Genomic DNA, 27,700 nt, shown 5'->3' on the forward strand with positions numbered 1-27,700 from the left:
TGATCTTTATAATTTTTGCACTGTGACGAAATGACGATTATTGAAAACTACTAAATTAAATTCTTTCTCTAAAGAGAATCATCATACACATTTTATTTCAACTTTAGTCTCCTCTAAATTTATTTATGTATTTGAAATGATTCTATAATATTTACATAATCAGTAATCTGCGGCTCGACATGTATGAAGGATCCACGGGGGAAGGGGCTACTTTAAACTACTCCTATTTTTTTAAATATAATTACCCCATTAAGAGATATTGCAGAGCCCCTTATCCGGCAATAGTCTTTGAATGATACCGTAACATAAAAGTCTTGCAAGAATCCTGCCCGATTTATAACATAATAATCATAATAATAATAATGATAATGATTATAGTAATGTTGAAAATAATGGCGCCTATAGAAAGGCAGTATAAGGCGCGTTGAAAATTCACCTCTTTAGTATTATTATTATTATTATTATTACCATTATTATTAATATTTGCGTATATATAGCGAATATCACTATAGAGTTATGTCCCTATGCGTTGTCGAAAGAAGGACAGAAAAAGAAAGCAATAGACTAATGCAGGAGAGACGGCGCATACTCAAGATTCGAACCGCCTTTAATTTGAGAAAGAATGAGGGGGAAAAAAGTCGAAACAGGAAATATATTTTAAGGCTTGTTGGAAGCCAGGGCTTAACCCCCACCGATGCACTTTGACTGGTTGAGTTACAAACTGAGACAAGGTCAAAACGAGACGGGGTTACATTATACCCCCGAGATGGTGGGAGGGGCGTGACCTGGGGTGAAAGTATGCGCAGTAGGTCCTTCCGCTTGGGTCAACCTTCTTCCTCATAATCATAACTATATATAGCTATGACCTCCTATACTCTTGTACCGTGATGATATCATTTTGTTTGCTTCCTCATAATCGGAACGATATTTAGCTATGATCTATACTCCTGTATATAGCGTGATGATACATGTACTCCTGTATTACCTATCAAGGAGATTATAAGCGAGTTCACCTAGAATCTTCTCGACTATATATACCTTTATATCGCTTGATGATATAAACATGTATTATTTTATTGAGATCTGGTGTACGACTGTTTCAATTGTTGAAAACACACCTTTATCTGTATATCGTCTGGCTAATAAAAGTCCTGTGCAATTTTCCCATTTTTGACCATATTTAGCTTTAGGCCTATAAAAAAAAGGTTTGTGTTTTTTGAGAGCCCCTATTATTTCCAATCTTAAACTTTGTATAGTAATCTAAAAGCCAATTGCCTAAATCAAGTGAAACAAAACGAGAGAACTTTCTTTTTTTCCAGATGTAATGTAAGTGATTTAGGCAACTATTTCATTAAATGTGATGGCATACTATTTGAACTTCTCTACACTTGAGTAAAATATTGGAAGCTTGGTCTGGTATTTTGCATGTTTTTACATGCGTCAACTGCAAGTGTCTAATTTCGGGGAGTTTGTAGCCTTCTTAGTTCATTTATTTTGTAACGGATTATAGCTTCATGAATTATGTAGCTGCACTGCCTAATTACAGCTCATTAACATTAATTTTGCCTAAATATAATCATTTGGCAATGTTAACAGTTTAGCGTCGTTAAGTGCTACACATCCTTTGAAATGGGCATACCTTTTCATATTTTCAGAGCCTATATTCGAAAATCTCGCCAGTAATAGCAAAAAATCTGTTGAAACATCAAAGAATTGGGAGGGATTTAGACATCCGTAGGGATAATTCTCTGTGATGACTCGTGCTCCTTATAAAGGCGCCATTGTTTGTTTTGAGCTGCTAACATGTGTAAAACGAAAAGTAGATAGATTTGAATTATGGTAATTGTATGATATTCTTGTGTTATTGTGGAGGTGATGTAATGTATCTTCACAAATAACATCTTTATGATTATAACACACTCTCATTACACATAGGTGTAATTGAGAAGGGATCCAGACGAACCGTCTACGCTTTGAGGCAGCATTAATGGCAGAAATGCATTGTGAAGTATCAATTCAATGTCATGAGCTTTGCTCATGATTGCAATCGAACTCCAACATGTGAAACGTCTATTGAGTGTATTTTTACAAAATAGAAGACACGTCACGTGACCATGGGACAAAGTACACATCGAAATGTTGAATGGCGAGCTGGGAGTTGTAAACATGTTTAGGGATGGGAGGCAGTGGTGGTGTAGGAAACTTGGTGAATATTTTGCCTTAGCGATCCGACTTTACTGAAAGATGATTAGATGATAAAGGATTGTGTTCACTTTAGATCATAGGTGAGTGAAGGACATGTTAAGTCGATACCCGTGCTATAACTTCAACCCGCCGAGTGATGAACGACGACTTTGTTAAAGGGATGCTGTGGTCTAGTGGATGCGGCACCGAACTGTAGATAACGAGGTTAGGGGTTCATCACTAGTGTACTTTGGCACCACACTCGACCCAGGTGAGTTTAAATAGGTACTGGTAGGAGGACATTCCTTGAGTATACCACAGCGCCTTGCCAGGGCAGTTAAGCCATAGCCAGATAATACTTTTTTAGAAGCACAATGAAGTGCGCCATACGAGGATGGGATGTTATTATTTTATTCATCAACAACAGTTTTAGGTATTACACCCGGTTGAGACGGGTTTTTTGCTTTTTTGCTTTCATTTTATTCATAAAAAAACTAAGCTTTATTTCGTTTATCACTAACTCACTTTCACTTTCCTTGTGAAGATTAGTGGGCTTAATTTCATTACCCCTAACCCCCGCCCCCCCCCCCCCCACACTCAGTGTTATTTAGGGTACGCATATGCTCGTACCCTTTTTTTGAAAGCACCCCCTATCTGAGGACTGCCAACATTTCCGAATCCCCTTTCGCGGGCTTTTCGCGGGCTTTTCGCGTGCTTTTCCTGCCTTGGAGACCCCCCTAAATCAGAAAAATGCTCAATGTACCCCCCTAAATTCGGAATAATTTCTCAGGAGTCCAAAGAGATGAGAGAAAAAAAGAAAAACACCCCCTTTTTAAAGAAATCTCCGGGTGAAAAGTCAAATACACCCCTTTTTTTACAATTCTCGGGCCGGACTTTGTCGCACGAAAAGTACCCCTTTACCGGACATTTTGGCAACACGCATGCGGTCATTCCGACCTCTGAGTGGGGGGCCGGGCCCTAACCGCATCTTGGCTAGCCAAAGACAGCCCATGTGTGATATTCATACAGTTAACCACCCTCTAACCATCCTCATCACCGCTACATCTTCCGTTCTGGCAATCAGAGCTTATAGAGCCAAAGTTATCCTCGAGATAAATATCTCCGACACACTTTTTGAAACCCTACACCAAATCACACCTAAATTCATCTGTCAGTTCCCATTTTCCTTGCATAGGAGACGTGTATTAAATCGTGGGTAATAGTGCCTTTTCTAAGCGTCAAAGACGGTCTGAGAAGTCAAGATTAAGGTCAATCATTTCACTGCTACTTATCAGGTAATATAATACCACAATATTTCCACAACCATCATGGCGTGTTTGTAACTGCAGACAGTCCCAAACCAAAGGGTCGCGGACTTGCTGTGTGTGGTCGTACCCCTATAGTTTCGGCCAGTGTCTCCCCGTCGCCATTCCCTCGCTCGGGTATGCTTGGGTTACTCCACCCTTCTCCCCTCTGCTCGTCATAATTTCTCACATTCCCTTCATCAGCTACAATTCTTTCATTCTTCTTACCGTCTATATTGTTTCCCGGTTTCTCACTGACTTCGCTTCTCCAACGTCACAGTGTTAATTTTCGAAATTTTGATGAGTTTTTCCGACGCCGAATTGCAAGTGCAGATGTGTGTCGGTTGGCGTTCTGCGGTTTTATTCCAAGTCACGCGAACTCGGCCGATTGCCTGCCTTATTTAGACCTCTGATTCAACACTGAGGTGTAGTTTTTAAAACTCCATCTTTCCATCAGAAACTATAATCTTGAATGTAACTCGGATCGAACGGTTATTATTACAGTGGATTGTTCATAGGATAGGCCAGTAAATTTTATGAGTACCTTCTCTGTATTAAAGTTAGTAATTTAGGCCTTGGTTAATTAATATTGATTGGGCGAGGCTATACAGCACGTTTATTCCATTTCATTTTGATGTACTACTCACGCACAATTTCTTGAATTAGATTGCCGTTTGATTAAGTAGAACCGTATAACTCATTCCATAGACTATATCTACTGTCTAATCACATGGGTAGGCCTGGGCAGAAGTTGAAATTATTTCTGTTTTTTTTTTACCTGATCTTAAAAAGTCCTCTAGTTGTCAGAAATCAAGTGAACGAGTGACTCCATTTTCGGTATGACCCAGGTCACAAAAGCTTTTCTTTTAATTAGAACCCTGCTGGCATTTTGATCAGCCCCATGTATTGAAAATGAGGCATGGTCTTGACCTGTCTGGGTTGGTGTTTTGAACACAACGAGGTCATTTCCAGATAGATATACATGTATTAGTCTACATGCATGCTATACCAAATGGAATTGCAGAAACATCAATGATTTTGTTGTTACACTTTGCAAAATTATTTTATCAATGACATGACAACAAACGTTTACTTTGATTAATGATACACATCGGGTGTATCACATTTATAATTATTTTCATCTACATGCAGTTATTATTTTTTAAAGTAACTCATGACAAGTTAGTATACTTTTATTCACATATTGCATGTAGTTCTTGATGCCACATATCGAAGGGAAATACATTTCACATTCATAATTTCATGGAGAAAAAAAAAAGAAATACGTTGAGGGTGGAATGTAAAACTGTTCCTTTATATTAATTGCATCGAAATGATTGTAATCTGATTTAATATTTTGGAGTTTGCTTAGCGTAACGTTCGAAAATAAAAATTGACTGAATTTGTTCGAAATACAACTTCCTTTATACTATCATGTATCGTGTATTCCTGACATTGTAGACAATTAGCATTTTGGACCAGAAACCAGACCAAACATCAGAAATGTAAAAAAAAAAAGGTCCTTAAAGGTACTATGTCCCTTTTGCAGCCAACCTCAAATGCTGTAGAACTTTGCAGGAATTATGAATATGTCATGTATGTCCTATATGTGAAATGTAAACGTTAGCAGTGTCCTCATATTCAAATTATGCAAGGAAACCCGTTTACTTGCTAGACTTCACTGTCAGACACTATTGAGTGACTGACCGGCTTTTTCTTCTTTGGTAATAACATACATGAAAAGAGTTGTAAAGGGTACATATAGCATTTGTCTACATCAATAACCCACTTCTTGTGAGGGCCAAGATTAAACTGATTGAATCTTTGTGCAGCATAAAACGTATGACCATTCGGTAAAATTGTCTGAAAATCAAGACTATTACTTGTGGGCTCTATAGCCCTAAAGTCGATTTGACAACTAATAGTCGTTATTTTCCCACCTGAAGATATTTTCAAGCCCCACCTTTTTTAGGGAAGTTCTAAATTAGTATTATCTTTCAAATGCAGTTGGAATTTAACTTTTTCATTTTTTTGGCCTGCAAATGAGACATAGTACCTTTAATGATCCGCCTGGTATATATCGTTTTCTTTATGTAGGCCCATTGGTTGGCCTACCAATAAAAACTGAAATGAATTGTAAACGAAGGATTACAATGGACATATCGATAAGGTACTCTGAGATTTTTTTCTTCAAAATTATAAATGGCACATGTCTTTGATTCTTTTTAATTTCTTTTATTTGTTTAACAGGCACCTATTTTTTTTTTCTAATTGTGTTTTTGTTCTTCAAAAGCATAATTTTTTTCTTCTTCAATAGCATTCATATAAGTTATGAATCACACTCACGTAATCGTATATCTAAATGTAAGATATATTTCTTGAGTCCTCATTAGTTAAAAATCGTAGGCATGGCGCCTAATTTGATTTAACATCTATGTTGAAATAGATTTTCAGATGTATACTTTCGTAACGTGTTTTGTATGTCGACTTCGGACATTTGTGAATATTTATATTGTTATGTAATCTGTAAATAATGTGATGTCAAGTGTTGGAATTGTTCCTTGCATGACGTTACTGGGTAAGGATAGCTGATGTAAGATAGGAATAGCTAACATTTAGAAAAGGGTTATCCGTGCACGGCTGTCCATCCTGAGTCACAATTCATTAAGCTGCATGTCGATTTGTCTTCACGGTTATAAGGCCTCGTGCAGTTTCTGGCAATATTGCCCAAATGACATCTACTTTAGTCGGATCCATCACATGGCCAGGCTCAGCTAAAAATAGATGGTAAAATGCATTTTACATCACGCTGGGACCCATCTAGCAGAAGGAGAAAGCAAATCAAAATGGCCGCCTATCGCAGGCAATACTGCGTATCGGACTAATACAACACAGCACACAGCGCTGTGTGCGTGTGTGTGTGTGTGTTTGGATGTGCGTGTGCCTGTGCGTTCATGTGGACGTGTGTACGATGTGTGGGACGGCATAAAGGTTTAGGGGTAAAAGGGCGCCAAAAATTTGTATTGCAGAAACAGCTAGCTGGGGGACAATTCTGCAGTGTGGAAAGAGAGGCGATCGAAAAATGCCACGGTGCGAATTGTCCATGCTTCGTCGCAGAATTTCACGGTGAACTGTTCCGTAAGAAAAAGAAAAAAAGCCTGTCACAACACATGCAAAATAGAAGAGTTCACTATTAAAAGATGAATGAAAAGAGAAGAGGCCCGACATTGGGGAGTAGTATTCTGTACCAATGATGTAAAGCCTTCAACAGCCGTGCTTCCTTACTGATTTATTGAAAGGATTACATCTTTTGAAGATTGCCTTTTACAAGACAGGAAAAAACACCCAGGCTCTGGTCTGAAGAAAATCGTTGTGAGGCCACAGACTGACAAAAGAACAAACCAACTTCCAAATGCAGACTCAAAGAATTTAGGTCAGCGATTTTGAAAGTCATGAGACTGATTTTGGGGTATTATATGACTGGTAGAGATTTGTTCTCAGTGGATAAGGAGCGAGGTTGAGACCGATACAGAAATAGAGAGAGAGAGAGAGAGAGAGAATAATTTGGTCGGGTCATTGCCGTTCATTTGCCTTGGACAAAAGATGTTTTGAAATTTGGACAGTTTTGAGTATGTTGAATGAGATTATCTTCATAAAGAACCCATTTCTAACTCAGCTACATAATAGATTTACGAGAACTTTTCGGCATGAAAGAAATCTCCCTTTTATTTGCAAGTAGAAATGGGAGAATTTTTACCGATTTTAGAGGAATGAGGGTCAGTAATTGGGACCATACATTGAAGTGCTTCACTGTCTTCCATGTGGTTATGGACTCGGTCAGTTAAGTCCTTTTGGTTGCAGATTTATATTTGTAGGTAAAATCAATTCGTCCACAAGTCCAATTATTGAAGGAAGTGTACAATAGATATATTTATCTATGTTTATATTCACAGGTTTGTCAAAGTCATATATATATATATATATATATATGAGCATACTCCACTTTTATAAAAAGGTCTCTCGTAAAGATATTTTTTATCATGATCTCGTTAAATTTGTTGAAAACAAAGTTTTTATTGAGAGAAATATGACAATGAAGTCTCTTTTTTGTCTACATTTCTTCTCCCTTCCTATATTTCCAATGGGTAGGCCTACCCGATGGTCTTCCCAGCATTATTCGCGCCTAGAAAATACCGACTGCTGGAATGCTCACCAGGGAGTGGAGAATGCGCAGGTATTTTGTACGGTCAAGCCTTCATCCCATTAATAGAACATCTTTCATGCGTTTTTCAAAGTGCCATTTAACCCCAGAATATTGCCATTATAACTATCGGGAAGAATGATGATAAACGGAGATTCTTTTATCATCGTGACAGTCAGTATGTTACGCAAATTCCGTTTTAATATTTCCCCATGTTCATTTCAATATTTTCATCCAATTTAGTTTATTTCATCTCTCTTTAATAGTACGAGCACTGTTTACTCTAGTTCTCCCCCACCACACCTGCCCTCATTTCCAGCCTCCTCGTCAACTCCCTGTCCTTCTTTAAAAGACTTACGGGATCACTTTCCTATATACACCTACGATTATCCAAAACATTGAAAACCAATGTTTGCATATCTGTGAAAAAATACAATTTTTCGGCAAGATTTACGATGCGACGCGTGCGCACGTGACCCCTAGTCTGGCTCAGATTACCAGCTTTTCATGGCCAAGAATGCCGACTTTTCGGAAGTGGCACTTAAAGCACTTGTCCCCCTAATATTTTATTTTAAAGGCAGAGTGTGATGGTTTAACGCGATCGATTTGGTGTGATTTAAACGGCGATTTAGAGGCTATGAAGGATGTGTATATAAAAACCCATTCATGATAGACTAGTCTTTACAAGATTTGTTGTTTATCATTATCCTTCCGATTTGTTTCAGCTCCATCCACATGATAACTATGTGTTCACTGTTTTAATTTGTGATAAGGCCTATTAAGTAGTTGTCCTAAGTTATGATAGTACAAACCATAATATAGAAATAGCTGCACATTATGTTTATTTTAATAGATCATTTCATTATTAATATTAATGTGTTTTCCCAAACATAAAGAAAATTTTGGGACTATAGGTAATACCAAATGTTCATAGTTCAAGTAGAATGTAGTGTTTTTAGAATGTTTTGACAGCTAAAACACACACGATGTAAGTATGTAAACAAATTGTAAGTATTGCTATCATAGGTTCAATGAACGTTTTAAGGCCTACAATATGAAATGAACATTTTTGGTGGCGAGTAAAGCCTGAATATTGACAAAATTAATCGCCCCTACTTACAAAAACATCATCACTATCGTTATTTTGATTATTATTACAATCGTTATCATTTCCTAACAACAAAATTACACATCGCATGCGATGTGCTTCATATTACCGATCCTAAATTTCAGCCCCTTGACAGAATGTGTTTATTGACACTTTGCCAAGATTTGAGAGACATGCTTTAATGTCAACATCCTTAAGCATTTGACTGAGTGATTGACTTCCAGTGACCGAGAAGACAGCTTCGAAATTCAGAGCAATAATGGAAGAAAAAAAATGGAGAACGTTTTATTTACTACGAGATAATTTGTTATAGATAGTTGCAAGCGCCACATGTATTTATATATATATATATATATATATATATATATATATATAACAGAGAGAGAGAGAGTGTGTGTGTATGTGAGTGTGTTTGTTTCTGGTTGATTTGATGGTATTATTCAATTAGTTATTTCATAGGATGGGTGTTTTTTTATGTGAGTAGTTCATCGTTGAAAAAAGCGAACTCTCCAAGCTATTTTCCTTACTCAAAAGTCAAGGTCTTTCATATCTTCTGCAATTTCAGTTTACTAGTTTTTGTATGTATTATAAACACTGTATAACACAAAATAACTTTAGCTTTTTGGTTATCGTGACGCATCTGTGTTTCATATTTAGTAGGCTATGTCATATGCATCGTTCTGCTTGCTTATTAGTTTGTTTTATTTACTTCTGTACTATTTTTCTCTTTTAAATCAGCATGTATAACCCATTTCACTTCCTTTCCGAAATTCTTCTGTTCTTCCATGGGGTCATACCGACCTCCACCTTGTTGTTGATACACCAATAGAACTTCTGTAAGTTATGTATGGGGATGAACAACGGCGCTCATTATGTCTGTATATTACTTTCATTAATCTCGAATCATGTTTGTACCCCCGGGGCTCGGGAAACGTATGCTGACCGAATCTTGCTACCCGCGCAATCGTGAGTTCCCGCCAAAATACGTAGCCGCGTGGCGCCATTTTCATTACATCGTGCGCAAAGATATACGTACATTACCCATTGGGGAGAAGGATATACGGTGTAGTGCATGTAAATTGTTTATCAGTGATATACTCCCTATTGTATTTGTTCGGGTGTATGATTATGCGATAAAGACGATATGTAGTAAACCTAAATTAAGAGTATGAAAATTCGTTTATGCACATGCATAGGGTTTTAGAAACGTATGTCCGTAGAATAGGCTTTTCACCTATAACTTGTACGGATGAACGTGTGCGTGCGTGCGTGTGTGTGTGATGATTTTATCCGACTGTTCGGAGATTGAGTGACCAATTACAATAAATTATTAACGTCTTTCTTGTTTTGTTTCATCTTTTGAAATATTGCTTTCTTGAGATCATTATGCCAGGGATCACTGTCGATAAGATTTGCCTTTGAAGGTTCTTGCACAAGTATTTTGTAATATACATTTGTAAATGTCGAGCTTTGGTGAATTAATGAATTTACAATGAAAACATAATAGGCTGATTAATATGTTGGATTTCTAATGAAATAGAAAGTATCCTTCTTGCCGGAGTAGCTTACTAGCTTTAAGTAAAACAAAATAATGCTAGAAAAAATGGTTGAAAGAAAGCTTGGCCCGAAATTGAACCTGACGATAATTGTGATTCAGTATGTTGGATTTCTAATGAAATAGAAAGTATCCTTCTTGCCGGAGTAGCTTACTAGCTTTAAGTAAAACAAAATAATGCTAGAAAAAATGGTTGAAAGAAAGCTTGGCCCGAGATTGAACCTGACGATAATTGTGATTCAGTATGAATCATGGTACACATACTAATAGCAATTCAAAACGAAACCGAGTCCTACCCATCTGAACACCATATGTATCTCAAGGTGGTGATAGTCATCAGTTTAAATTGGTTTTCAGGTACTTTAAACACAATAGTTCTCGGTAGGATAAAAAGTATATTTTTCATATATTTCATTACATTTGCATTAAGTCTTAAATGGATGGTACCTGCTAAAATAAAATGATTTATTTCTTATAACAGCTGCCCGTACTAAGCAATGAAATACGAAACCATATGGTCTTTCAAGATTATATTAAATAACCTTGCCCCACGTGTACACTTACGTGTAAGTGTACTTCAACACAGGTCACCTTCTGCAATACAGTATTTCGTAATCACGTTTGCAATTATATTTTCAAATTCAGTTTAATAATTTATGACCAAATATTATTCCAATACGTTATGCCAGTTTCTGTTCAAAATTCAGTGTCTTTATTAGGCATATATAGGCTTACCACAAATCACGGTAATGTATAAATTATGTTTTTGCTTTTGTAACGCCATGATAGGCATTTCCGTCGGAAATTGTTATTCATTTATTTATCGTATTAATTCCGGTTCATTCTTTTCTTTGCGGGTATTTAATTCATATCTCCTTATCTCAAAACGCATTACATCATAAAAACCGTCTGTTCAGAGCCAGTAGGGCGTTGTCTCTGTGTTAAAGGATATGGGTAACCGCCATTCTGGCTTCAAAGAGAACTTTAATTATCAGTACATATTGTTCTCGTTCTTCTGTACAGTCGAAGAAATAAACGTGGAAGGTATCATTTACACACCATGTGCATGGTGTATGCACCAAGGAGGAAGCAATGTAATTCAATCTGGGGAGTAATTGCATTCATAAAATAAATCGCAGCTGGGGATCGGATTTTACTTTGGTCATTGATGCCTGTCTATTATTTGTGTGACTGCAATGAGGGTATGTATCACACAAGAAACGGAAACACACACGTGGAAAGGTAAAAGCGTTTCAAGTTTATGCTATGCTGTTTTCAACAAGCCGAATATTTTAGATTTTGGTTTATTTTGTGTCTTATTGTAAACTGTATTGAATTGATTGTGATGAATGTATAGACACGTGCTATAGTTTGGAGCACATGGAGAAAATCCGCATTGCTTCATGTAACTTGCAACTTGCAAGCTTAAAAATAATTGAATCATGATTTGAAACTTGTAGTAAAATGCATGGTCTTAAATTTGAGCAGTTGAATCGCAGGATTCTCTTATTTACTTGTAGGCGTGGGGAGCTTGAAGAAGTAGTAGAAGCCTTTTGTCACAATTATGTTCACTAGTTTAAACTTTAATTATCGTCAGGGTTTTTATGCTTCCCAATTACATGGCATATTATCACGATTGTATCTCATCTTCAAACTGTTTTGTTTCTGTCGAATCCACGGCACTCTAACTATGCATGGCAAAACATCATTCAATGGTGACTAGTCTTGCAACCATTAGTTTAAATTAGGGGAAAACGTGGTTATGTTCATTTTGGTAAGAATACCTATTTTTCAATGTATGAAAGTACGAAGGATGAACAGGAAGACATGGAAAGCTTGACAACGGAATACAAAGTTTTAAGAAGGTTAAGACAAGTCGATACAAGAGGAGATGGAACCAAGATACACGTTTTAAGTTGGAACCTTTCTAGCAGTGTCTTGCATCGTGGAAAGGATCTTCGGACAACTTACTTCATACTGACTCTGCTTTTCTCTTTGGTTATCTAGCTGTATGAGTGATGTCAATGCATCATAAAGCTAGGTTACCAAAGATAAGTGCCTGTTGTCACATGTCGCCCCTGGAGATACTCCGGGGGAATCCCCTCCATACCCGAGGTCAAAGGTCCCTTGTGAAACAAGGAGCTTCCCTGCTCAACACGAATGGATTACAAATCGATTGATGGATCATGGACAGGTGTAGACTGGTAAGTGAATATTTTGATACCGTTCAGGTAAAGGTGGATCATCTATGCCAGCTCTAGGTTCTGTAGATTACCTGTCTGACGATAGATTTGTTTCTGGTGTAGTGATATGTATGCAAAGAAAAAATAAGGCGACTTCACACTAGAATTACATGTGAATTAGCTTTTAATTAGAGCTCCCAGCTCTTTAGATAATCACAAATCAAATTAGAATCAACACATGGATAACATTTCGTTATTGAATGATTGAAACTAAATAAGCATGTTATGATGTAAACATGTCAACTATAAGACGGGGCCATGAGTAGAAATTAAAACAAACAATTATATACACAGAAAAATTAATGTACAGCATAAGTGAAATGCATGTACAACAATCTGAATAAAACAGGAAATACTCAAATATATAGTATTTAAGTATTTGAAATTACTACTCCATTTATGATGATCTAGTGAGTGCAATTCAAAATGTTATATCCCACAATTTGCATTGCTTTTCCACCATCTTTAGGGCGCATCCATAACGATGTCAAATCGGTCTACCAATTTGAAAAAAGTCACTCCTCATCCCCTGTTAATGTTGATTTCAAACCTTAAGTTGTAGAGTGTCCCTTTTAAGTGATTTAAAGTACAGCTTTTACTCATCTTGTCTTGTACTTCATTTATCAGATTCAATTTAAAACAAAGCCATACATTTCATCGATTTTCTTCTACAATCTTCTCTAGCAATCTCGCATGTGTTTATTTGTTTTGTTTTGTTTTACCTGACTGCTAAAAAGGCATGTTTATGCTTGTAAGTAAGCAACCAGGGGATCGACGGCTTTAGGTCCTCTCCAAGGGACTTGGTAATGAGGATTAATGCCTTACCAAAGGGCGACAGCGATTCGCCTTGGTTTCGAACCTGGGCCCTCCCGGTTACGAGACCACTTCTCTACCACTGAGCCATCGCGCCTCCCTGATGCTCAAAGATGTCATTTATTGCATGTATCTTGTTTGTTTGTTATCCTCTTCCTTTGTTCTCAAATCTTACAATAAATCGATGAAAGTTGGTACTTGGTAATTAACTATTCCTTTCTTATTCTGAAAAAAAGCAATGCTTACTTTTCTTTCTGGTCATGGAAGAAATTTGTCGTGAGGTAATATTCTCACGTAATGCGTTGTGCTTTATTTCAGTCACATGCCTTTTTCTGAAAATTAGGGATAATGAACTATGCTTTTAATTATGTTCGTTTATCAAATGATTAAATGTTTTTGTATAACAATGTTCAGTTTGTATAAGCAGCTGGTTGGGATTATGTAAAATATTTTGCTTCTGTGATATGCATGAACAAGAACTGGAGTTTTAAGAAATAAAAATCAATGAATACCCCTCCCCCCCCCCCCCCCAACAAAAAAAAAACAAAAAAAAATGATGAAAATAGCTTCACTAATTTTTTTTTTTTGTAAACGGTAAAATGGACACGGATGTCCACTTACTTGAATTACCCGTCATAATATTTCAATTATCTTTTTTTTCTACATGTAATCACATATTTTTTATTTTCGAAGTTGCAGGCAGTGAGCTGGCAATTATTAGTCAAACTCGTGTCAAGGTTCATTTATATTATCTTAATATTATACAAACAAACAAGTGAAATTGTGTAGAGCTATATATATAGTCAAAAAGTAAGAAAATAGTTTCCTTGTTTTTTTGTTTTTTTTTAGTTTTTTTTTTTTTACTTCAGCTGTCCTGTATAACATGATGGGATGTATTCAATTTTATAATGTGTTTGCTTCAGGTGTTACTGATAAAAGAGTATTGATGTAGATTTGTTCAATGAATGTTATCAATTGATTTTTCTTTTTATACAAAAAGGTGATCGGTAAATTTTAGTGCTTTGGATTTCCATGTTAATTTGAGCCATATATTTTATTGCAATAGTATTCATTTGACTCTTACATATTGTTTTAAATTTCATAATAAATATGTGAACCATTTTTTACTACTGGTATACCATACTAGCTCTGTTATATGCCATGTGCTATGTTATGTCGAGGAGGTTTTTTTTTTACTGGTAACTAGTTGGTCATTTATAGAGATGGAATTGTTGGTAAATATAATATATATAGATATATATATGTATATATGATAAGTTATTGATGATGACAGTAATATTAATAAAGCCAATCAAATGTAAGTAAACTACACTAAACTTGTCTCTTTAAACTATTTGCAAATCAAAGCTTCGTGTAAACTTTTTGCGGGTTTTATGTTGTTGAAATCGTATAGGAAACGGGACATACAAACTCAGTTTTACGTAAAATGAAGATGCTTAGGGCCTATATTTGTAATGAATAGTATAATTAAGTAATTCTATATTCCAAATACTTAATATGTAATTAATTAATGTGTTATTTAAGAAAGCTGATGATGATAATCATTTGCTGTTATTTATGAATGATTATGTTGATCAAACTCATTGTGTAAAATTACATGTGGAAGCAATAAGGAAATTCCGGATCAAATCACTTGGAAAAAAAAGAAGACAAAGTTGATATTTTGGCGGGAACACTGATCTTTGTGATATCTGTTGAACTGTACAAACTCTCTTTGTTCGTACATGTGTACTATTCCATTATTGCAAAACCTTGAAATATGCATGATCAAATGACCAGCCTTGAAAAATAGTTTTGAGTGCTGATCACGTGTGATTGAAAAGTGAGAAGGAAAACAAATCTCTTGGACTTTTCCTTAGTGGTCGATAATGTAATGCACGATGAAATGTGTATCATGAGTTTTTTTTTAGATTCATATGGATAACAAAGTATTGGAAATAAATTGGAAAAGCTTGCTGAAATGAGGCACAAAAATGGTAAGAAAATGCACACAAATATCACGAATATGGTTATATGGGACTACACAAACATGTGGCATGGAAGTTTGTTCAGAAATTTGGCTTGGAAAATGTCTAGTCATCTTTGGGATATGAGGGCATGGATTTCAAGAGGGAAAACACGATATTCTTCACCATGTGCATGACAAAGATGGGAAAGCTCCGCAAATTATTTTTCACTTTACAAGTTCAACACCCTCTTTAATTTTCTTAATACATGTGGTGAATATATTTACAGGCAATTTATTGGTTCATTTCCTTGTTAATTGTTATTTCAGGTCTTGGTGAAGCCTGTGTAAAGGGTAGAATTTCATTGGTGACCGGGTTTGCGACCAGTAAAACTGGGGCATAGACAGTCGGAGAGTTTCTGTTGGAAAATATAATGTTCACATTCAAAAGAGGAAGACAAAAATAATATCATTTTATTAAATTGAAGTTGGAAAATATAGAATTCCATTATTTACAGGAGGAGAAAACGAACCACATTTAGCACTCACTAAGAGTTATGATAGCAATTTGTTTTGTTTTCCTTTCAAATCAATGGCTAGCTGGTGATGCTGCCGGCAGTCAGGGGATTCATCCCCCGTATCTCTGGCGGAGATAAACCGTAATAATGGCCATGAATGCATGATTATGAAGCTATGTCAACCGAATACCATCCGATGCATACCAGAGCCTCCCGGACGGGAGGTTGCCCTGTGACCCGGATGGTGGGAGGGTCAATGCGAGCACCATGGGTGGAGATTCTTTTACCTAAAGTATAAAATAAAATACCCAACAAATTACATTAATCGTCTTTTGGAGGACTGTCTAGCGTTACAAAAAGGAAAATATTTTGGGCGTATCCTTATAACTCGTTTCATAATCTGTTTCAAAAGACCACGTTATTAATAATGTAACTCGCTTCTGGTATTCTTAATTTTTTTTTGAAATACACAGATAGTGTATGTGAAAGTAATTATTTCTTTAACAATGGAAGACTAAAATGATAACATATGAATTTATTGTAAATTCTAATCTTTGTTTACTGCAGATGCATTAAGTACTGACAATGCCAGGCTAAACCCAAATACACGGCAAATATTTTTAGCTGGAATAATTTTGGTAATGACTGAAGCACTGTCATGCACGTCATTAATGACCATAAATATGCAAAACACACTTTCCACGGGGTCACATTGGAAAGTGTGATCTAATCGAGTGTTCGGAGGCACTCTCTATACACTCGGGGCATCCCTCCCATGCTTTTTGGCGCCATTTCGCTCACGCCTTATTGTCTGGTCGGATGCATCTATACATGCATCTATACACGCAGCAATGCTTTGCGTGGCGGGTCATCATGAAGTCACCACGTGACTCCTCACGTGACCTATTGAGGGGGTCAACCCACAGCATGATAAGTCAAATTGCTCATCCCTAGTTAGAGAACGGTGCTCTGTTTCGATACACCAATGTATTCTAAATAAGGCAAATTTTGTTTTGTTTTTGTTTGGGGAGGGAGATTATTTCTCAATTCAATTTTTCAAGTAACTTTGACCACGAATCTAGATGTATTGTGATTCAACCCTTGTAATATTTTTAAGTGCCAAAAATCAACTTAAAAAACAGTTTCAATATTTAAACAGACATTTCTACTGATTCTTTATTCTTTCTTCTTTCAATATTCGTTCTTATGGTTTCTTTTTCGTTGCTTTCTTGATGTTCCAAATACTTTACATTTTTTAATGGCCCCTGAAATGAAACTAAAACGCCGGTTGAAATACTGAAGTCTAATGGTACTGTTGTGTTTGCAATTGAATAATAAGAAAAAAACTAAAAGGGAAATATCTCTTTCAGCACTTTAAACAAGAATTGTTTGGCATAAAACATTCCAAAATCGAGAAATTTCAAGCTGTTGGGACTGTATTCTGCACACAAATTTACTAGCTCGTTTTTACTTTTCAGATGTGTAAGCCGCGGTCTTCAATCCTACACGTAAATCTGCCTGCTTACATTTCACTGGTTGGGGCTATGCAATCCCATTTGACAATATGAACTCGTAGATGACAAGTAAATGTTCGTTCTACCATTGATAAATCAGGCATGCAGAGATTTTGCTTGTTGTCTCAAATCATAACACTCTGTAACGGCCAAGAGTTTGCATGGTTAAAAGCAAATCATCACGAGTGAACTCTATTTTCAGGATTTAAGGGAATTTACACACATAACATGGCAGCTTCATTTTACATGTAGAAGATAGTGACGATAGTGCTCACTCTCCCGAACTGTTGATGGTTTCTAAGAAGTTCTTTATTTTTGTTTTTTCCTCCTCATCAACGGCATTATCAGTACTTTATTACTAATTTTTTTTTTCAAGCCAGATACGATTTACTACTGACGCTATTTTTGTTCACCTTCGTGCATAGTTACATTCAAATATTATACACGTATAACATTCACATTTCATCGCAAACATCTAGCTCTTTATACACTATGCGTCTCTGAAGTTCTTATTAAGTTCAGCCCCAGGGCTGTTAAATGAATAGAATTGTTAGTACTATAAATACCATTTCAAAACCATTTCAAAATAATCTCTCCATCGATGAATCCAGGCATTTCTTCCTTTCAGGGGCTGCTTAAACCCTTCCGCACAAAGTCCTTCCACCATAATGGCGTTTATGGTTCTACTATGCCGACATTGAACTGGCATTCTTTCCCACTTCACTTTATAAGCCCTGGATTGTATTTCAAATACAAACTAATGTTCTAGGTGCGTTTGAGAGAGATATGATGAGTCGGCCATGACTTTGTATTTTAGCTGAGAATGTTGATCCTCATTGAATTACCGCGAAACCAAGCTCTTCTTTATTCCTCTTGCTGGGTCACATGGCGGTCAATAATGAATGGCTATGCGCATGCTCAAAATTAAGGTCTGGCGGATCAAAATTATGTTACAGCGGGTTGAATTAGCTTTTACACACAAACATGTGCTACTTTGACTTAAAGGAATTATGTTCTTTTATCCTCTGAAGACAAAAATTGTATTTATTAAATTTTCCTCTTCAGACACTTATGAACTTTATTAATTTATTATGTTATTCAAACTTGCATTCAAACAAAAACAATGTTATAAAAAGTTAAATAACGAAACTGCCATATTATCTCATCACTACATGGAATACTTTTCGTGCGAATACATCTTTTATAATTCAAAATAGAAAAAGGTTGAAAAATCATATAAAGTGAGGCATAGTTATGTTGCATATGAAATAAGAAAAGTATATTTAAAGCAACTACATGCAAAGACTATATTACTACAGACTTCCTCTTACCTAATATAGTATGTGTTAAACTGTACAAATTATATGTTAGTAATAATATTGTTATTAGTTTGGCTCAAAAATCCAATTTATTATCAATTGTTGATAACAAACGTTTTGAATTGCTATCATTATAGGATTTAAACAAAATTACACATGAAACTAAAACGACAAAATTTATCAACGTAGTTGGGCCTCAAAATAACCCCCAAAAATATAAACCAATAATCTATCTAAACTATATTTTTTTGTTATATGGAAATTTAAGTATTTACATTGAGAATAATTTTTTTTATATATCACTTAAACGATTCTAAATTGGTTCGAATCTTTTCAAATATATGTCCCCATTGTAAAAAAATATTCAGGTTCCAACCATACGAATACTTTATAAATAATTAAAAATGTATTTCTAATCAACCAAACTTAATGTTGAATAGCGAGTCTATTTCCTCTTTTACATTAGTTTAGTTTATTATATTTACTTCATAATAGAAATAGATCGTTCCATAAATAGGCTTATAGATGTGGTATATCATGACATTTAAATATAACTGCTTGATATGCATACGAATGTTATAAGATACTGCTTTCAGATGATAACTAGACCATCATTTTTCACTTCATAAGATAAACCATTATCTATTATCCCATTTATAACGTTACAGTTTTTAAAGCAAAATTTTATTCAAGGCATGATATTCAGCGCAATGGATTATTCACTATAAAATGTTCATAATGCAGTTGTTGTTTTTCTCTATACTTGACCCTGATAAGTCCTTCTTTGTAATGTAATCATAGAACATGAAAAATATGAAAGCCTACTACCTAATGCACTATAAGTAGCATGTGTTATACAGAAGAATTGACCCGCTACAGAGTACATGTACGTCCTTTGGCGTCGTTTTGTTGGGGTTACAGTTCGGTATCTGTTGGCATTGCCTCTGTCAACTATCCCCCTTTTTATCTTTCCTATTCTTTCCTATTTCTAGTTCCTTGTTGTAGTTTCGAATCTGTTAATTTAATTATTCATTATTCCCAACTATCATTTGAGGGATCCACAATAATAGTACAAGCATTGCTTTTTAGTGGACCCCTCTGTTTCCTATAATTGTTCATTAATTTTGTTTTTGGTAAATGATTATGATTGATTTGTAATATTTTGCTGGACATAGAAATAAATTGAATTGAATTAAATCTCACGGTCATGTCGGTACAAGTTGCAGGCCCGAGCGCTATCAGAAGCAATGCATTTAACCTCAATTTGTGACGGTAAAAACTGGTTTCATTAAATTAGTCAGTACAAGTGTATAGTACAGAAAACTCTTTCTTAAACCGAAATTAAAGATCTAATCAGTCATTGTTATGTATAACGTGTATAATACATCCCTGATGAGAAGCTACAGTACTTCTCTTTTGGTAAATATGAAGCACCCCTTGAAGATAAGATGAAAAGAATCTTTTCCATGTCCCGGTTGATAATATTATTAACATGTATTTCATTTCTAATCATCGATTAAAAAGATCTAAATATTAAATACTATCAAGTACCATTATCTATGGAGTTATCCTCGCAGACCTTAGTGACAATGGTGAATCATAAATAGGATAATAATAGATATAGCAGCACAGGAAAAGTACACCGTCAACAAAAAGTCGTAAATTCTAGAGAAAAAATAACGGGTATCAATATTACAGCCACGCAGCCAGGGCTAGGCAATTTGTTGGGCTTGGAATGAAATTGAATTTTTTGTTCATTTGATGGCCACGCTCACACGAGAGAAATAATTCATCTTGCAGTACGCTGGTCCGCGTCAAACCTCATCACCATGATCCACCCCAATGGATGCGGTCCCTTTTTTTTCTTCAGAGGGCTAATTTATATTTCAGAGGCTGGGAAGTGCAGCCGGAAACAGCAAATTATTTTAGAAGAGTGTATGGTTTTTCATACCGCATTAAAGATCAAATTGGTTGCTGGTCTTGTGATTACATTGTGAACAAAACTGTCTGAATGGAGGTGATTGTAAAAAAAGATTGATCATGTAGGATTTAAGTTTTTGTATACGGTGAGGTTTAGGAATCATCAAAATGAAATGAAAAAAGGGCCCAGTTTTGCTGAGAGTCTCGTGCACTGTACACAGAAATGAGCATATGGGACTGCACAAATATGTGGTATGAAAGGGTGGTCCGCACACTGTTGTTATTTCTTGCAATATTTTGAATATGAGGGTATTTGAAAAGTCCTGCTTTTTAGTGGACAATTTGCTATGACTTTCTACCACATTAACATTAAAAAAAGGATGACAAATGTCACGAATAATTTTGATCTTTCCCAGAATTCAATCTCCTCTGTAAATGCTGGTAATTTAAGTTGCAAAGCTGTTCTGTGCATGGACTATGCCCATCATTTACCCGTCAAATATGTGGGCGTATTAACAGATTATCGAAGGGTATCAAATTACAACATATTTCGATTAAATTATGTTTGAAAGTAATCCAAATTGGAAATCAATAATCGAAATCCATTGCGGGTCATGGGTCAGGTCTTACTAATGTTAATTACTAAGGTAGCAATCTAATTGGGTTATTCAGTATTGTGATGGTCACATGCTTGAAAAGGAAAGTTATTTGTAATTTAATATGATAGGCAAGTGCTTGAAATACAGTCACCTTACAAATGAGTTTTGTAAGTGTGATAAAATCTTGTCATATGTGACTTTTTTTTATTTGTTAATCAACCTGAAAATTTATCTATCTTCATAAATGTAATGTTTGTTCACATTCTAGATATCACATTTAATATTTTCATTTTCAAAGCAATCGAGAATAACGTAAAATACACTGAACAAATACATGTGATTAGAATAACAGAACAGGGTATAATTACCTAATGAACATGACAGAGAATTAAACAATCTTTTTATTTCTTATTAAGGGGTGAGTATTTTCCTGTCTTTTTCCTACCTTTCTTTCTTTTGGGAGATTTCAGTTTTTATACCATTCCATTCTCATCCACGCGATCAGGTATCCAGGAAAAAGGTGCAAATTAAGTTCTGCCGTAAATAAGGAGATATCGAAACATTTTTTTTTCAATGAAAACGCTGTTCATTTGCAGTCAGGAATTCACTCAAAATAAACTTAATGGAAGGGGAAGGCGTTAGGGAAAGACCTCAAGTAGTTATTAAAGTTGAAGTTGTTCCGCATTATCAACAAAAGATATGATTCAAAAGAAATTGCCCAGAATCCCTAAAAAAAAGTATTGCTTTAATCAAGGGAGAAAGAAAGCATGTTTACAGAATAATCATAAACTATGAAATGACAATGACAGTTATAAATGTGCCAATAAAAAGTATTTAAATGTACTTGCAAAGATTATTAGACTTTGACCTCTCTTTTCAATTTTTTGTCGTTGGTGTTTGTTTCCATACTTGAATGAAAAGAATCATTTTCATTATTTTCGCGGAATTATGGAAATGTTTAGTTTGTGTAACAGCGTGACGATTTTTTTCCAATTGGTTTTCATGTAATGGCAGTAGATTAAGCTTAGGCTGCAATATATATTTTTTTTCAGTTCATTTATTTCAATCATAAAACCATAACATAATATATATACAAAAGTAACATGAAACAATCATAATCTTACAATTCTGGAATTAAGAAATATATGGCTCTAAAGGAATATGTGCTATTGTTAAATGTCATCGATTGAGAAAATCAGTCAAGACATTGTATATGGATCAGGATGCTTGAGTTTGAGTTTGAGTTTATTGGTTTCATATTTCACATGCAGATATAATACAGATAACAAAATATACATAAAAGACATATTGTTTCATAATTCAAAAAAATGATTACAGTAATTGACAAGGTAATCAGACTACAAAGTTACATGTCATCACATTTGTTTGACAACTAATATCATTTAAAGGAAACCCAGACAAAAGTACAAACTGTGAAATGTGCAGGAACCTATAGAAAAGCAGAGTTTGTAAGGCTTTGAGGACACATTTCTTATGATTTTAAATATCAGAGTAAAAGGATTGATTAGTGATCATTATTATAAATATTCTGTTTGACATGAAATTATAAAGATTAATAAGATTTAGATTAATTTTTCATCTTGAAAAGTGTAATATTATATTTAGTCAGTACATTTCCATTTGGTTTTAGCCTACAAGTAGTGAGGCATGGGAAATCGTGCTATACACGTATATATAAGGCAATTCCCGACATCTAATTTGTCATGTAACTCTCTCGGGAGAATTTGAATCTTTAAATATATTTAGACTATCAAGTGTAATAGTCATTCGACTTCTTTTAGATTAGGTGGGTCAGATGAATTATGAATATTTGTTTAACAGTTGTTTATGGTTGTGTAAAGTGTTATTTAACGCAATGTCAATGTGATCTTCGGGATCTTGAAAATGGATTTGGGGTAATTCGGAAATGTCATCTATGGGAATTCGACTTTGAATTTGATAATGACGAGCTTTGCTTCTTGCCTGGACACTGGTCATTACAATGCAATTACCAAGTTCTTGGACAAGACTTATGATGACGAATGGGGAATGATGCAACAAAAACACATCCCGCCCACGGGTCGGCGGCGATCCTAGGGTATCTTTAGGGCATTTACCCTTCCCCACCGAAAACCCCCATATTATAATGCTTAAAGTAATGATAATAATAATAATTATGATAAGGAATACTGCTTTCATCTGTTAAATATTTTGCTTATGCTTTTGATACATTATGCCCCCGATAGAAAATGTAATCCTTTGGGAACTGGTCGAAGCTCCTACCCTCCCCATCCCTTTGATATCAAAACAGGTACTAACGTATAAACTAAAGAGATAATAATGGCGAATCATACTACTGTTTTACGCTCATGGTAAGTCAATAGCCAAACATATCCTTTAGTGGTCTTGAAATTATTACAGCCTTCCATATCACAGTCGAAATCATAGATTGTGTATTTATTTTGGGTTTCATTAATATTTTGCACGTAGTGAAAATACTAAATAAAGAAATAATATAACAATAACCATACTACTACTACTACTACTACTAATACTAATACTACTACTATTACTACTACTATTACTTCTAGTTTTCTACTATTACTACTACTACTATAATAATACTAATGACAATAATAATAATTACAATAATAATAATAAAAGTAGTAGTAAAAATGATATTAATGATAATACTTATAACAATAATAATAACAATGATAACAATAGTAATACTAATAATGATAATAACGATGATTATAATAATGATGAAAATATTAATAATAATACGAGTTATATAGACTTGACATATCGTAGTCATTATGGTCATGACTGTGACATTTGCATTACACATTAAAAAAAAAACGTCAGGCTCGTTCATAATAATTATATCTCAACATGATGATATCATGATAAATAAATTATTGAATATGATTATCTTTCTCTTCATTATTAGAAGGGCAATGTATGTCTGAGTGAAATTTCGCTTCTTCGTCTCCATGTACTGCGCATCGGCTTTCATTTTTTATTAATAAATTCCCAAATTGAGTTCTACCTCTTGACTTTAAGATGGCAATGGCAGTCAGCCAGTCAATGAACTACTCTGGCGTTTTGGCTAATCCCTAAAACAGACATTTGTCCACTCCTACAGCGGCTTCTCTGTTGTTAAAATATCCCCAGTATTTCAGCAATTGCAACAGGGATTGGGGTGGGGGAGAAGGGGGATGGTGAAGGTGGTGTGTCTGTGCGGGGGGGGGGGGGGGGGGTCTCAACTCTCAACCGCATACATGCATAGGTTGTAGCATATTAGATCAGTGAAGAAGGGGAATTAGGAGTTGGAACCATCTTTACGTTTGTTGAGCACCGACTAGACTTTAATAGCTCTTCCATACATGTAGTCAGACACGGGACGGACCATCATACTTTCATTGTTTAGGTTAGGGACAAGTTTTGTTCTCATAAAATTTAATTTTGGTAAAGTTTTGGTTTTAAGTTTGGTAGTAGGAGCTTTATGTACACCACTTGTGTATATTGCATGCAAACGAGACGAATTTCATTATCGTATGGACAATAAACATTGACAATGACTTAAATACTTAGTAAGGTAATCATATTCATTTAATAATCAATCATTGTGTATGTCGTTCAAATGTTTTCTACGTTGATATAAAAAAAGGATTTTCACCAATTTCACGGATGTTTAGACAAGAGTGGAAATTCTTTAATTCAAATAAAGGGAGCACGTGAGTCTTCGTATTACTTTCACGACATTTTATGATATTCATTATAAAAAGAGATACTGTATTATAGTGCAATGTCACAAGTCTAAAGTAGTGCATATTTCCTGTTTCCCCTTTTCTTTATTTCCTTCTTTTTATTCACAACAATTGCAACATCTTGTTAAACATAGTGAAGATCTGAGAGAAAAAAAACAATGTTTATGGGCATAGAATTACATAGTACTTTATGTTACAATTCCTCATGGCATAAATCATAGCAATTAATGTGATGAATGTAATCTGAAGGTCGATACATTTGCTATTTCATGGAGATAAAGCATTGAATACTTACCAGAAAGCTTAACGATTACATAATGCCGTCAAGAGAATTCCATCAAAAATATATATTGCCTAGGCGTATATTTCGTATCAATATTTACAATGTTATACGTGTTGGTTAAAGAAGTTATCGAAAGTTGTTAAAACTTTCCGAAGCCCCATATACTGTTTATTTTGTAAAGTGTGTGTGTGTAATTGGGTTTTTACAGACGTGTATCAATCAGATATGATTATTTACGTCTGGGGACCGACCTTTAACGTCACCATCCGAAAGACGTGACTCAGTTTCGAACCTGCGTCCTCGGCTGAATCAGTTTGTAACTTAAAGTCTTAAAGATACTGTCATTTCTGGTTGCTCAGGTTTTCTCCCTTTACAAACAGTTCTACAGATCTGGGCCCTGCATGTATTACAAAGAGTTGATATCAATCGCAACTATGTACATAAGAGATGGGAGACTGCAAACTTGTGATTCATTTAGGGACTTGATATTGATTCGGATCAATATCAACTCTTTGTAAGACGGGGCCCTGATGGAGTTATCAGCAAGATGAAAAAGCGATCTCTGAAATACTTTATTCAAAGAGGGAAAGAAAAAATCTTGACGTGCACAATACTACCACAGTGTATGGCATTGCATGATATGGAACTCCATTTGTTTCCATAAAAATTTAAATACAAATGATTTTACACGATCTGTGATGATATGGAATCCAGGGAAACTTCATGATATCAAGTTCTACCAGACACACAGTACCTGGCTGGGCGTGGCGTTCACCAACTGGAATTACCCAAATTCTTGAGATAATTGAATAAAAACCGGATTTTAAATTTGACAAACAAACAAACACAAACAACTCACTATAAAATCAAAACAGGTACGCACACATAGACATAATTTGTAATTTTGTTTATAATAAATTGTGTCTAAACAGTGTACACTGTTTTCTGTTTCAATTTATCAGATGCTTCAAATTATTTTGCTATCACGCTCTATCCATGTGTTTGTTTAAAACTCGCTTATTATACTTTTAGGCCTACATAAAAATGCAAAACAGAAAGATGTCATAGTGCATGCCCGCCATATGGATTTCGTTGAAAACTGGATATCTATACAGCTATAAATACCCCCCCCCCCCAAAAAAAAGGAAATGTTATCCAGTTCCTTGCGTAGATCCATCATCCCCCAAACATGAAGAAATGTATACTGAAATGAAATTAATGATGTGTAATGGGATCATAACACCGTGTGGACGTGGAAGTGGACGTTTGCGAAACTTAGAACGTGATGAAATTGCGTCTGTCGGCGAGAGTCTCAAACGAACGAACCCCTGCAAAAAAATGGCCTAGAAATGTCGCCATCTGCCCTCAATGAATCGGCGGCTGATTCGCTGGTACCACAGATTAAGCTCCCCTGGAACGATACTTCTTTATCTCCTGTGCAAACATGACAATGCCTCGTCGACTCCTCACAATTCCAAATGTATATTATTTGAACTTAAAGCAAATAGAGGGATCTGGATATTTCATTGATTCTCGGTGACCTTTTCACCCCGTCCTTCCGCCCGACTCCGGGAAATGTGTAAACCAACTGCAAATGATTTAACACGTGCGTTGATTTTTTTTTTGGCGGGACCACAGTATCTGACCATTTAAGTTGATATTTTCACCTCTCTTTCTCCTCTATTTGAGCTGTAGACTTCAGAAGGGGGAGGAGAAACAACTGCGAGCTCTGTGTGAGGCACAGGGGCGTAGCTGGGGTTTTCTGATGAAGGGGTGTGATGTGGTTTCAAATTTTCCCACATAAGATCACCCCCCCCCCCACCCCCAAAGAAAACAATGCAACAACCCCCAACTGAAAAACCCTCTTAATCATGCCCAATCCAACCGTGACCTTCACCTGCTGAAATTGCACTACGCGTGACTAGGGGTGTCCCCCTCCCCCACGCCCCCCCCCCCCCCCTCCCCCGTAGCGACGCCCCCAGTCACGCGTAGTGCAATTTCAGACCCCCTGGATGTAGATAATAACACAGGGTTCAATGCTAGTTTAATCCCAAAGCACACATATTAATTCATCGGCGTCATTGAAATTTACATTCACCTATAATGATACCCCGGGCGGGCGGCATTCAGTGCCTTTGTTATGTTCGTTGGGTCTTTTCTTTACCAACTTCCCATATCATGTACAATACTACATCATAATTATTCATGCCCCTTTTTGTAGTTTACTCTCTGCAATAACTCGCAAAGACCCGGATCATTAGACGTTACATTACCTGGAGCAAATGCAATATTTTCTCATATATTTGATTTATGCAAAATACCTAGAAGACACCCACAGAGATCATTCCAAGAAGTGTTTCGACTTTTGTCAAGAAAAAATTATAACTCTACATTTCGATT

At 35.6% G+C, this 27,700-nt stretch overlaps 1 non-coding gene across 1 annotated transcript; it reads left to right on the forward strand.

Moving 5' to 3' along the window:
• The first annotated feature begins 12,324 nt into the window (after positions 1-12,324).
• Mir9 (microRNA mir-9) lies at positions 12,325-12,425 on the forward strand. Its single transcript, NR_036393.1, has one exon. It is a non-coding gene; the product is annotated as a microRNA mir-9 (primary transcript).
• The last annotated feature ends 15,275 nt before the right edge of the window (positions 12,426-27,700 follow it).

This window comes from Strongylocentrotus purpuratus, unplaced genomic scaffold, assembly GCF_000002235.5.
Source record: "Strongylocentrotus purpuratus isolate Spur 01 unplaced genomic scaffold, Spur_5.0 spur5_scaffold_9, whole genome shotgun sequence".
Taxonomy (NCBI): domain Eukaryota; kingdom Metazoa; phylum Echinodermata; class Echinoidea; order Camarodonta; family Strongylocentrotidae; genus Strongylocentrotus; species Strongylocentrotus purpuratus.